This window comes from Geotrypetes seraphini, chromosome 11 (assembly GCF_902459505.1).
Source record: "Geotrypetes seraphini chromosome 11, aGeoSer1.1, whole genome shotgun sequence".
In the NCBI taxonomy this organism is placed as follows: Eukaryota; Metazoa; Chordata; class Amphibia; order Gymnophiona; family Dermophiidae; genus Geotrypetes; species Geotrypetes seraphini.
The window spans coordinates 77,618,163-77,632,819 of NC_047094.1; the positions used below are offsets into that span (position 1 = coordinate 77,618,163).

Genomic DNA, 14,657 nt, shown 5'->3' on the forward strand with positions numbered 1-14,657 from the left:
ATTGGCACTGAATTTTCAGTGCCATTTGTAGAATCTGGACTCTTGTGACAAGCACACCAGTTTCATAGAATAGTGCTAGCACATACTTGTGTAACTGCTCATTTCTGACATCATTCATGTAGGTGAGTATGCCTATTCTATAAATCAATGCATGAAATTGATATCTATATTTAGGGGCTCTTTATAAAATTGCTCTTATTATTTTATGCACATATCTAATTGGAAATTTTAGAAGTCTCTTTCTGCTGCTAGGGTACTGCTTTGCCTTCAGAAATGTATTTGAAAAATACCCTCCTGGGTGAGGGGGGAGGGGTTTAGAAGAGGGCATCTATGTCCAAGTAGCAAAAAATGCCCATTTTAGCCTATTTTATATACCACATGTATCTTTGTAATAAAAGCCACTCAGAACCAGCCCCAGGAGCATAGAAATGAACATGCACAAGTATAGAACTGCTCTGAAGAGAATGTAAAGATGAGAAAGTCTTCTATATGTATACCTATATATGTTATCAAATGCATATATGTATCTCAGGTCTACCTTGCTCCATGCAAACTGTGTCCCTGAGAGCACCTAGGCACAGATCAGAAAAAATAAGTGCACTCATTTAATGTGCTGGTGGCATAGCCAGAAAACTGATTTTGGGTGCTTCTATCTGGATGAGAACAAACTGTCACCTTCATTCCATTTCCTCACACTCTCTGCTCCCTCCCCACCTCCCTGGTATCTCCCCTCCAACTCAACTTAAAATATAAATAAGGGATCCAAAGCCCTGCCGATTGAAGACCTCTTCTGAAAGTACCCAGAGCTCTCTTCTACCAAGCTCAGCAATTAGCAGCAGAATTCCTGAGCCACCAGTGCCAGCACCCAGCATATGATCAGTTCTCGTACATGAACTGAACATCCTTTAAAACTGATCATGCACAAGGTGCTGGTGTTGGTGACTCAGGTACACTTACACCAACTGCTGAGTTGACAAAAGGGAGCTCTGGGTGCCTTCTGAGGAGTTCCTCTGCTGCTGGGGCATGGAGATCCCATCTAGCTTCAATAGCAGTACTACTGGTGGAGCTGAGCCCAAAGTGGGTGGGCCCATGCCCATATGGTCCCTCATGTGGCTATACCATTGACATGCACTTGATTTTAATAGTTGCATGTGACCACCCAATTTATAAAAATCAATTTCTCCATCCAAACAGGCTTTATATATATATAAAAGCTTTCTAAAACTATCCCTACATAGGCCAAGAACAAGGCTAATTTGCATAGCTTGATTTGCTTGAAATTCCAAGCCTCTTTGCATTCCTTGAGGAACAGGATTATGAATCACTTATATAGACTCTTTGGGTATGGATTTTAATCCAAATTGTGTTTTCTCATTATGCGCCTATAGCATTCCATCCTCACCAAAATTTTAAGTCTCATATGAGGAGCATATCAGATACAGTGATACTGCTCCATTTTCAGCACCATGGTTAGCTCCAAGTTCATGAAATGCTTGGCATTAGTGATGACCCAAAATCAAAGGTGGGAGTCTTCAATTTGATTGAATGATCTTCACTTTCTACAGAGTCTTACTACCATGTGTAGCTGGTACTGTTTTACTTATAAAAGATTTTTTAAAATACTTCAGTCTACATAGGCGGGAGGTACATTTTTCCACAGCAGAAATTTCAGATTTTATACATCTATAAAAGCACAAATTTATCACTTAATCTGTATAAGTTAATACCATGTTTCCCCCATTATAGGACCTCCTCCTTTAGTAAGACACCCCCCTTTTTTTCCCCACCTGGGAAATATAAGGCCCCCCCGAAAATAAGGCACTATTTGGCAAGCACCCCCACAGCCTCCCGACCACCCCCATCATGTAGAAGCTCCTACCGGTGTCCTGCTGCTTCCTCTTGGCGGTCCCGACACGATCGGGGCAAGAGGGAGCTCAAGCCCTCTTGCCCCAGCCAACCGCGGCACCCCCGACACGATCGGGGCAAGAGGGAGCCCAAGCCCTCTTGCCCCCCTGACTCCCCGACACTATCGGGGCAAAAGGGAGCCCAAGCCCTCTTGCCCCGCCGACTCCCCAACTCCACGACAATTTCGGGCCAGGAGGGAGCCCAAGTCCTCCTGGCCCTGGCGACCCACTACCCCCATCACGCACTACATTACGGGCAGGAGGGATCCCAGGCCCTCCTGCCCTCGACGCAAACCCACCTCCCTCCAACGACTGCCCCCCCCAAGAACCTCCGACCGCCTCCCCAGCCGACCCGCGACCCCCCTGGCCGACCCCCATGACACCCCCACCCCCCTTCCCCGTACCTTTCTGTAGTTGGCCGGACAGACGGGAACCAAACCCGCCTGTCCGGCAGGCAGCCAACGACGGAATGAGGCCGGATTGGCCCATCAGTCCCAAAGCTCCGCCTACTGGTGGGGCCTAAGGCGCCTGGGCCACCTGGGGGCGGGGCCTGAGGCACATGGGCCCAACCCGAACATGTGCCCAAGGCCCCACCCCCAGGAGGGACCTAAGGCTCCCGGGCCTATTCTGATTGGCCCAGGCGCCTTAGGCCCCACCAGTAGGCGAGCTTTGGGATGGATTGGCCAATCCGGCCTCATTCCGTCGTTGGCTGCCTGCCGGACAGGCGGGTTTGGCTCCCGTCTATCCGGCCAACTACAGAAAGGTACGGGGAAGGGGGGTGGGGGTGTCGTGGGGGTCGGCCAGGGGGGGTCGCGGGTCGGCTGGGGGGGCGGTCGGAGGTTCTTGGGGGGAGCGGTCATTGGGGGGAGGGGGGTTTGCGTCGAGGGCAGGAGGGCCTGGGATCCCTCCTGCCCGTAATGTAGTGCGGGGTGGGGGTAGGGGGTCGCCGTGGCCAGGAGGGTTTGGGCTCCCTCCTGGCCCGAACAACTAGCGGGGGGGGGGGTCGCCAGGGCCAGGAGGACTTGGGCTCCCTCCTGGCCCGATATTGTCGGGGAGTTGGGGAGTCGGCGGGGCAAGAGGGCTTGAGCTCCCTCTTGCCCCGATCGTGTCGGGGAGTCGGGACCGCCAAGAGGTAGCAGCAGGACACCGGTATAAGCTTGAACATGATGGGGGGGGGGTCGGGAAGCTGTGGGGGTGCAAGCGGTCCTTCAGGGTGGGGGTGCGGGTGCGGGTGGGAGTGCGTGCGAGCGGTCCTTCGGGGTGGGGGTGCGAGCGGTCCTGCGGGGGGGGGTGAGTCAGGGGGGGGGCATCAGGCTTTCAGGGTGGGGACAGGACGTGTGTGTGTGTGTGTGTGTCAGCTCTGCTGGTCCTCTACCCTGGAACAGGAAATTGATATGAGAGAATTTGGGGCCAGTGGAACAATGATGGCACACGTGGACTGCGTACCCACACCTGCTCCATGCACACACCCTGCCTATACCCAGAACAGACTACCCCTCTGCTCCTTCCTTGGTATGCTAGAGCAATTACCTACCAAATTAACAGAGAATGGAAATATGGAGATGTGATGACCTGTACCATATACAGGTAATAAATGTCTTTTTTTCAGCAATAAATGTGTACTGTATTCTTCTTCATGGAAAAATAAGACATCCCCCTGAAAATAAGACCTTGTGCATATTTTGGAGTTTTTAAAAATATAAGACAGTGTCATATATTCGGGGAAACAGGGTACATCTTTCAGGGAGTATCTTTTATCATATTAAGAATGCCACTTCTTGTGCTGGCTGTTTTTGTCCACATTTCCCACTTCCCAAGGCTGTGCAATCTCATTAAAACATAAGGTTCAATAATCTGAATATTCTAATAGCACAAATCATTCCTACTTAAAATGGCCTGCTATTGGTTATTACCCAGGCTGCAGCCTCCTTACTCAGTCTGCTTAATTTGAATGAAAAGTGTGCAATATGTAAATACGGGTGCATCAAGCAGATAAGGCAGTCCCAAAGATGCACATCAGGTCATGTAGAGCAAACTGAGGGCAAGTATATAAATGATTGAACATCATGTAAATTAATCACTGCCAGGCCATGAGAGAAGGAAGGAGGAGGTGGTGGTGGAAAGGAGGGCAGGCAGACTAGCTAGAGATAAAGAGATTACAGTAGAGAATTGATGGTATCTTAAAGATGGACTGAGAAGGGCTAAACCATGGTTGACCGTGGTTCTATGACTGTGGTTGAGAATAGCTGAATGTTGTGAGGCAAGACGGGGATTGTAGTTGGTGCTTAAGGTAGTTCATCTGATTCTCATGTACTATTCTCTCTGCTCATCCCTTCCTGGGCGTCATTTGTTTATTTCCTAGGTTACACTTTTTGTTGTAAAGTATTTATAAATATTTGGTCTTCCTTCTGTCTGAGTTATCCTGTGACTCTGTCAGGATACATTTCCTTGGAGAAATTTCATATTATAAACCATCAAATTATACTGCATTGTCACCCTCTGATCACCTATTCATCTCTTCCTATTTCTTCCCCCCCCCCCCACCTTTACTTTTCCCTGTGAGACTGTCATTTGAATGCTTTTGCTTCCTTTCTATATTCTGATATTTGCCATTTGCTCATTTTTGATCTAAAGAAGAAGGTATTGCTTTTGAAAATTAGTCAAAAATGTATTGTTAGTCCAACAAAAAGGTATCATCTTTTTTTCTTTTTGTTTTATTTCTATGTATCACCAAACCGCTTTACAACTCAGAGATTTCTCTCTGCCCTGCCACCACACAACGCCTGCCTCTTCTCTTTTCCTCAGATTTTGTGCCTGGCTTATTGTTCGCTCTTATTATGAGTTCTTGGGGGGAGTGAACACGCTTGCCTATTATTGCACCCCCATTAATCAGTCATTGTAGCTTTACATTGCTTTATCTGTGTTTACCTAGTGCTATAGTGCACACAGTTAGTCTTATACAATAATAACGATGGATGTAATGAATCTGTCACATCAGAAGAGTGGTCCCTTGCCAATCACTGTGTTCTGCTTGGGTTGTGTTTTATCAGCACCGTGGCATAAAAGATAACCTTCAGGGGATTGGAAAGGTTCACAGTGAGCATCAGCAGCTGGAAGGGATCCAGCCCAGCTCTTTTTTTTCTTCTACTTCTTTCTTTTGCTGCTGCCTTGTTGCAGCTGGGTTGATGAACAACTCTCATCTGCAGGGAAGCAGTATTGGAATAAGCAGGAGTGACTGTAATGGAGAATCTTCTGCAAGGCACATCCCAAGAACAGCAAACACAGTCAGAAAACAAAGGGAAATCATTTCAACTCCCCCCCCTTCCTTTACCAAAAAATAATGGTACTTTCTAAACAAACAAAACATCCCTGCCTCCCTCTTTCTTGTATCCCTTTCCCCTTTCCCATAATTCCCCCTTCCCTTTACTCCACCACCTCCCATCACTCATCTCACCCACTTCCCCTTTCACCTCTTCTTGTTACCACACTTCCCTGTCTTCCATGTTCAACCTCATTCTCTTTTCTCCCTTTCTGACCTTTTATGTTTCCATGATTTTCCCCTTAACATTACCACAAGGGCAGATAATTTACTTTACTCAGCCTTGACTTGTCTACCTCTGCTACATTTGTGGCCTTCTGTCTTTTCATGATTTTCATTGTGAGTGTGGCTCATGCTGTCGATTGAGCTCTCTAATGGCAGTGAAAGGCAGCCACATGTTTTTAGCCCCTGAATTTTCACCACCGGGTGGCACTGTCTTTGGGTTTCCAAACTGCGGCTTGTTGCTCTGATGTAGCTGAACTTCTGCCTACTCATGTGTAGGTTCCCTCTCTGCCACTGTCCAATTTTGACCTGCTCCCTTCTGCCTTGTGGGGACAAGCACAGCTCAAATGTTAGAGTCCGAAAGCTCCCCTACCACAAGTGTTGTCCTGTGTCTCCAGGATTCCACACTGCCTGCAATGCTAATCTTAGTGGGAGCTTGCACTGCTGCTACCACAGCTGAATATGATCATGGGGACAACACTATAACCTGTACAATGCCACAAGAATGAGATGTCCTAGAATGTGAACTGCCTAGATTGTTCTTTACAATGAGCGTGATAGTAAATCCCCAATAAACTTGAAACTTGACTTCATGCAAGGGCACTTCAGTGATTTGTGTGATGGAGACTCACTGAGTTGAATGCTGCATGTCTGTCCACATTTCCCTGTATGCTGTATTGTCTGTATAGGAATTATAACAGGCTGCAGCGCTAGCAATGGCCACAAAGTTTCAGTATAATCCATTATAATAATAGGATGTTGCCACCTTATGGCCACCACTAGAATAAACTTTCACAGATGAAAGCCATGATTTCACAGGCACATTATATACTAGTTGTTTCCTACTGATGATTTAACAGAGAACCTTAACATTCTCTCTTCCCCCTCCCCCCCACACACACTTAGCACTGTTTATATTTTTTCTCCTTCACAAGCTGAATTCCAACTAACAGACTCAAGTTAGGAGGCCAGAAAACCTAAAGTATAGAAACAGATTGTGGAGACAAACTCTCTCTACAGCATGTGGAGGCTAAGATGGAATCAACTTTTTTCATAGAGCTGAAGAAAAAGGCGAGCTCCAGCACAAATTGCTGCCAATATCTCTGGGAGCTGCTAAGCTCTCTGAGAGCATCTTAGAATAAACAATCTATATATGTGTTTTATACAAGAAACTACACACATGAAATGGGGGTCAGAACACTCCCCGTCTGGTATCAGAACACTCCCCGTCTGGTATCAGTAGATACCACTAATACTTTTTAAAGTTAATAATACCACACAGTCCTATCAAAGTCCTTAAGTCACGGAAGTAACTTCAGAACACAATTGCTTAATTGGGGCATATGTGCATATCTCACAGTTTCTACCAGATAGGTTTTCCATCTGATATTCAGTGCTACTTAGCTGGCTGGGAATGGTACTTGGTCGAATAAATAATGCTAAGCCAACTAACTGCTGATTGGCAGAGTCTAGTGCCAGATAGACCTGCCTAAATAGCATGTTCATCTATTAATTTCTTGCCCTTCATGCCTAAGTGTATTAGATATAGAAATAGTAATATGTGAAGAATAGGTATTGTGAGCAATATTTTTTATTGTGTATAACACTAGTGATTTCTTTAAAGGGATATAACAAAAGGTAATAGCCATTGTTACTAATGTTTCTTACAGTATCTAAATTTTATTCTCAGTCATTGGAAAGAGACATTGGAAACAATACAGTTAACCTCTGTTATAACATAAGAGAAATCCCCAGTGATGATATTTAGTAGAGGTTTGTAGTGCTGCTGGTGATGTCTGTCTCTTAGCTTAGATTCATAATGGGGTTTGTGGCATGTGGGAGAAGTGAAAGCTTTAGATATGAGACTTAGTTTCCTTTCTAAATCCATGCTCAAGGTGTGTTTCAGGTCAGGTGCTGTAGTCATATCCCTGCCTCAGAGGGCCTTGTGTACTAACTGGGACTTCAGGAAGAGTTAAAAATATAATTACGATTAATCATATTATGTATGTGATAGTGATTCATTGCAAATAATTCCTGAAATCAAGCATAAACCACTTGTTTATTTATAGCTTCAAACATTAACTATGGTGTCCAGCTTCCCCCCTATGGTCCCCACTGGTGTCCGGCTTCCCCCCTGGCCTCCCCGCACCGTTTACCTTTGAGGAGCAGCCTGCAGACAAGATCGTGGTGCTAACGATCTTTGCACTGTTTCGGAGCTGTTTCCTCTGCCATGGTCCCGCCCCTCCTCTGACGTCAAAGGTAAACAGTGTGGGGAGGCCAGGGGGGATGCGGGAGGCCAGGGGGGAAAGCCGACAGTAGTACTTCCCAACTGACCCTCCCCCTCGCCCTCTAAAGCAGGTGCGGCAGCGGCCGGCCAGCGCTGCTGCTCCTGCTTTAGGGGGCGAGTGGGGAGGGTCAGCCGAATCTGGAAGCTGATTTTTTTTTTTGCTTTGAATCGATTCACCCGAAGTGAATCGGTGAACTGATTTGAATCGTGAATCGGGCAGCCCTAATCCAGAGACACCACTTTTTACAGCTTTTCTCCAAGTATTTATGTATATTTTTAACGTCATATCCCGCATTATAAAAATGTCAATGCAGCTTACAATGCAAAAGCAATCATTAACTCAGGACAGAAAGGAACACCATATAAATATAGGAAAAGACTACAGATACATTTGAAGGTGCAAGCATTCGACAAATCTAAAATTACTAAAAAAAGAAATAACAAAATGTAATTACTATTTCTCATGTGACAGCATGAATGCAAGAAATGGGATTTGAATCCTGGCTCTCACCCTTTCCCTATAACCAATAAGAATTAAACAAAACAGGGACTGTGAAATGCTGATCTAGTGATTGCATCAGGGTTTGGCTTTTAGCTGAATTATCCCAGACCATTTTTTAGCTGTGCTGCTGCTTTAGGACTTTGACATGCCATAGGGATGGGATTAGAAACTGAAGCCAGCGTAGGGTTTCTTCCTAACCACTCACAAACACAACATCCTCTATGGATGAACCTTCTCACACACAGCAGTTGGTGAAGATTTAAGATCAGGATTCTCATTAGAATTACTTCTAAAACATCTGTGTAAAAAAAAAAAAAAAAGAATCTTGAATGTTAATTTAACAGGGAGGGAAAAAAAGGAAATATTCCAATAGGAATCAGTGTTATTTTCTCTCGTTAAAACAGCATTAAAGATGCGTTAGCAGATGTCTTCCAATGGGGCACAGAGTTACTCACAAAAGTTTTACTACCTGCGGTTCCCAGAATTAAAATCCTCCTTCATTTGACTCGAGTAGATATAAAATATGTTACATTTTCACATTTCACACATAAAAGTGACAGTAATAGTACAAGGAAATTATAATTAAAAAATAATCATTAAAATCTTCTCTTTTCCCTGTCCCTTTATAATTCATACTAACCCAACAGAAGTTGGAAATAGACAGGGACAAAAGTGTTTGAGGCTTGTGCAGATGAGGACAGAGTTTGCAGGGATGGGGCAGGGACAGGAATGGAACTTATGGAGATGGGACAGGGATGGAGATAGATCCCACGGGGATGGGAACAAATTTGTCTCTGTGTCATTCTCTAGTTGGAAAGAATTACCGTATTTTCTCGCATATAACGCGCGCGTTATACGTGGTTTTTACAAACCGCGCATACCCTTGCGCGCTATACGCGTGAGCGCGTTGTACAAAATTTTTTTTACATAGTTCCCCCCCCAACACCCGATTCATCACCCGGAAGGAACGCTCGCACTCCCACCCCGAAGGACCGCTCGCACCCCCACCCGAAGAACCGCTCGCACCCCCACAGCCTTCCCCCCTCCCCCATGGAGAAGCTGTCTACCTTGTTTCCGGATGCCAGCCCAGCTGCTTCCTCTGCCGGCGGTCCTGCCCCTTCTCAGAGCCCTGTGCTGCGCTGCTTCCTCTTCTGGCGATCCCGCCCTTTCTCTGATGTCAGAGAAAGGGCGGGACCGCCGGAAGAAAAAGCAGCACAGCAGGGCTCAGAGAAGGGGCGGGACCGCCGGCAGAGGAAACAGCTGGGCTCACTGGCATCCGGAAACAATGTAGACAGCTTCTCCATGGGGGAGGGGGGTGAGGCTGTGGGGGTGCGAGCGGTTCTTCGGGTGGGGGTGCGAGCGGTCCTTCGGGGTGGGAGTGCGAACGCTCCTTCGGGGTGGGGGTGCGAGCGGTCCTTCGGGGTGGGGGTGCGAGCGGTCCTGCGGGGGGGTGAATTGGACGTCGGGGGGGGGCATCAGGCTTTCAGGGTAGGGACAGGACTTCAAGGAGGAAAGGAGAGTCGGGGCGGGCGAAAACAGAGTCAGGGTCTCTAGAGGAGAGTCGGGGCGGGCGAAAGGAGAGTCGGGCAGCATGCGCGGTATACGGGTGTGCGTGGTATATAAAAATTTATGTACATAAATATGTGTTTTTTGCGCGCTATACCCGTGTGCGCGTTTTACACGGGTGCGCGTTATCTATGTGAAAATACGGTAAACAAGAGGTGAAGAATATATGTATGTGAGCTAAACAACTCTGAAAAATTAATGGAATGGGATGATATATAGTATGTCTGATAAAAGAGCTATAAAAAACACATTGCTGCCGATATTCGGTCAGCGGAGGGTCAGCATTTTTAAAAAATGTGTATCGTCGCCAGCTGATTTAAACCACAATATTCACTTGCAGGTCATATCCGTGCATCAGCACTGAATATTGGGGGCTAAGTCTGGGTGGGCAGGCTGCCGGAGTTTAAACGGGTCCAGATGATATTCAGCCGGGCCCACACAAGCAAGTTGTGAGGGCCCCAGCTAAATATCGGGCCAGAACCCACATAAGTAGTTTTCTTTTTTAAATTAAAAACCAAAACAGAGCCTGTGATCCCCCTCCCACCCACCCCACCCGCACCCCTAAGAATTCCCTCTCCCCTCCCCACCAGTGGTGGTCCAGTTGGGGATTGTTGACGGTAAGATCATGGTCCCCTCACTCCTGCTGCAGTCTCCAAAATGGTTACCAATGCCTCTCATGGCAGATCATGACCACCCACTGGACCACCATGTATTTAGGTGGGACGGGGGGGGGGGGGGGAGAGAGGACAGCCTGGTGAGGAAAGGATTAGGATGGAGATTGGGGGCTCCAGGTTTTTAAAAAGTTATTATTATTTAATAAAAGAAAAATACTTATGCGAATCCCAGCTCAATATTCGGCGGGGACCATATAAGTGCACAAATTTAAGATAGCTGTCCTAAACTCACCCGCTTATCATATGCGGGCCCTGGCTGAATATCACCTGCAGTTGCATAAGCCCACGATCCTACCTAGCAATGCCCCTTAACCCACTTCTGACCAGCCCACTTTTTGGGGGCCATTCAGAGCCGATATTCAGTGGCACTGCCTAGCTTAGTGATGCTGAATATTGGCAATTGGCCGTCGATAGGTGATTTACCCGGGCCAGAGCCTGTCTGGCCTGCTTAAATCACTCTGAATATTGGCCCCATTGAGTTAAAAAATAGACCAAATCAGACTGGGGGTTCCAGAGAAATAAGCCCCACTCCCCTCCCAAATATGTTCCAGTTTTTTTCCCTTGGGAAAAGGAGTTTCAGCTTCTGTAGTATAGCAATTTAAAAAATGAAATATAGCAAGCAGTTACAGAACAGGTTAAAGCAGTTTCAAAGGTGAAGTCCTCTATGCTTCCAAACCACCAAGATGCCCCACCCCTCAAAAATACCCCTTTGTAACTGTCCTACCCAAATTGCCCCACAGCCCCCAAACTACCCCACATCTGCCACACCTCCTTACTTACTACTCCTTCCCCCAAATTACCACCTGCATCTGTCCCACCATGTTGCAAATTGCCCTATCCTAAATAACTCTCCTCATAACTGCAATATTATCCTATTCTATGTACAAACTGTCCCATTTCCAAAAACTACCTCCCCTTTAACAGCTGCCCTACTAACCTATAAGCTACCCCATCCCAAAGTCTACACCTCCTTGCAACTGCCCCATTATCCTAAAAGCTACAACACCTCACAAACTGCCCCCCTCAACTCCAAACATTGCAATTGTCTCTCTACCCTACAAATTGCCCCACCAACAGGTTTTGAAATCTTCAAGCTTCGATCCTTCCACATTCGCAACCACTGTTTCACCTCTTCTTGCCTTCACTATTTCATCCAAGTCTGTCCACGAGGCTGTCTCGTCGTACAACTCTATTCTCTGCTCTGGACACCCTAGCTTCTCGGTTCCCCGCTCTGTCAGACATACCAAATCTCAACCTTGGCTCACTCCCAGTATCCGCTACTTACGTTCCTGTACCCTCTGTGCTGAGTTCCTTTGGCTCAAATCTTGCACACATGCTGACTTCCTTCACTTTAAATTTATGCTGACCTCCTTTCTGGTCAAGCAAGACTACTACATCCAATGAACTCCCTTTCTTCCAACCCCTGCCAACTCATTACCATGCTGAACTCCCTCCTCAAAGTGCACCCCCTCCGTTCCTCTCTCCCCAGACGATGGCTGAATACTTCCATGACAAGGTTCACAAGATTGCCCTTGAATTTACTGCAAAGTCACATGCTGCTCCCCTTTCCACCATCCATTCTCCTGACCTTCAAGCATTTTTATTTTATTTCTTTGGGCTGGAAGGAAAGTGGCTACACAAGAGCTGCAACACAGCAAGGTGAAGCAGCAGGTACCGGGATGGGGGAGCCAAGTCTAGGACATGGGTGGGAGTTGAGGACTCATATCCAGAATAAGGAGTGGGAGGGGCAAGTCCACAACCAGAAGGAGGGGGTATAAACCTATATTTGGGACATGGCGGGTAAGGGCAGGGATGGAGCACCTATTTGGAACAGCGAGGTGGGTTTGGTGTGAGAGGTATGAATCCCACTTCAGGACAGCAGCTGTGGCCTCTTCTCGTGTGGCTCCTGGTAAATGTGCATAAATTTCGGCTTTGCTTTATGGAATATTCTTTGAGATCAGACAGGTTTGATCTGCCTCCAACAAAAGCATAAAAGCATGGTACCCCCTTCTTCCCCCCCTGAGTATAGTTCAAAAGCTGAGGTCCTTCCTGACACTCTGCATTCTGTGACCTCCTTCTCTTGTGCCTCACATGCTCAGATTCATCTCTATTGCAGCTGGTTTCCATTAAATCCCAGGAAAGCAGATTGGAATCAAGATGATTAGACAAAATGTTTTCATTTCTTCTCTGCATCTAAAATAATCCATTAATGCTTGGGAGGCTTTAGACTGAAGGGAGAGGAGCTGAAAGATTAATTGTGTCTATTAAAAAAAGTTAATTTCTCCCTGGGGTAAACACTATGTGTGTGTGTGGGGGGGGGGGGGGGGAGCTTGGAGGGATGGAAAGATGGGAAATTGTAGGGTGGGATGGGTGGTTTGGAATTGTTTTATGTAGAAATGTATAATAAATAAAATGGCATAGGAACCAGTTATGATCCATGCATCGGCAGTCCATTATTTCTTTATAAGCATTTGCTAAAACCTCCTTGTTTGCTATTGTTTTGGGTGATTCAATATGGCTGCAAACTCTGCCTACTGGCTTCGGGCCAGATAATGGACCAAGCACACTCCTGTCATCTCCTATTAACATAACATAATATAAACATTTATTTATATATCGCAATACCTTTCAGTTCGATGCGATTTACAAAAGATAAAAGCTGAATATTATCAGCGAAATTCACATATAAAATACATACAAGTATAAATTTATATTAATCTACAAAAATCTAGAATACAAATAAGTTTTTAATAATTTTCTAAAATGCATATAAGATGAGAAATTCAAAACCAAAGGATGGTGCTCAGAAAGAATCTCAATGAGCTGCTTGATAAAAAATTAAACCTCCTTGTTACAGAGACTGTGGCACTGGGGAAGGCAATAGGTGGAGCACTGGAAGGCAGCCACAGTCACAGAAACTTTAGATAAGATCCAGCCAATGGGAAAGCAGTGGGGGCAGAGCACTGGATTGTAGCTCTGGTCACAGAAAGGGAGTGGTGAATCCTGGGTTAAAAATTAAAGTTTCTGCAGTTGAAGAAGATGGAAGAGAAACAAAGGCGGATTAGGGAAAAACAATTCTATCCACTGCAACATATAAACATTGATTAACAGTAGTATAACAATTTTGGAACTGCAACTTTCAAACAGTTCTCATTTTCTCTAGAAATTCCAAAAGGGAGCCTAGCTCCACTCTGTGACCCAGTTCATCCCCAGTGTTAGTCAAGAAAGCACCTTATTTACACCAGTGATGGATAAGAACTGTTCTTGTGATCTCTTCTCACAACTCTTCTTTTAACCTAGCTCAGGGGTAGGCAATTCCGGTCCTCGAGAGCTACAACCCAGTCAGGTTTCCAAGATTCCCACAATGAATATGCACAAGATTGATTTGCATACAATGGAAGCAGTCCATGCAAATTAATCTCGTGCATATTCATTGTGGAAATCTTGAAAACCCGACTGGGTTGTGGCTCTCGAGGACCGGAATTGCCAACCCCTGACCTAGCTTCTTATTAGTTGCTTTGTCTTAGGATGTAGACAACACTGTAAATATTAAACTAGGCCCTAGAGCACCATTCGAAAACTAGAAAAATCTGGACTGCTATTAGGGTTGGTAAATGGCTCCAGATTTACCCAAGGTTGATCCAGTCCAGGATTGGTAGTCCTGATTTCCAAACTGGATTCCCTATGAAAAGCAAGACTAGAAGCCCTGCTTGCAATGTGGTACGCCCCGGCCCCAGAATTAAATATCCAGGTTTACCACCAATCATGGGAGGTAGCCGGGCTGCCTTCTGCATGTTTGAGCTGGACGTACCAAAACTAGATACAACTGTCTATAGCGGGTGTAAACGTGTGTGCCTAAATGGGAGATAAAAGCAAAACTTAAAAAAAAGAACAAAATTCTCTGCAAAATGGCAAGACAAAACAACAAAGTCAGTATGCTCAGTAGGTGTTCACAACAGGTAGCTTTATAGATGCAAGACAACTCTGTATACCAAGTGTTGTCATGCCTCAATAAAGCTACCTGTTGTTGTGAACACCTACTGAGCATACTGACCTTAAATGGGTGATGATAGCACCTGCTCTGGCCTTTTTGTTTATTTTGACTTAATTTGATTTGTTTTGATTGATTTGATATGATCTTATTAATTTAGCTTTAGGCTTGGGGTTTACCCCTAATTTAGGG

The 14,657-nt window shown here is 45.8% G+C and overlaps 1 protein-coding gene across 7 annotated transcripts in view; it reads left to right on the forward strand.

The window, feature by feature from the left end:
* The window catches only part of IGLON5 (IgLON family member 5), a 637,667-nt gene that overhangs the window by 77,992 nt on the left and 545,018 nt on the right, over positions 1 to 14,657 (forward strand). The window lies entirely within an intron of this gene.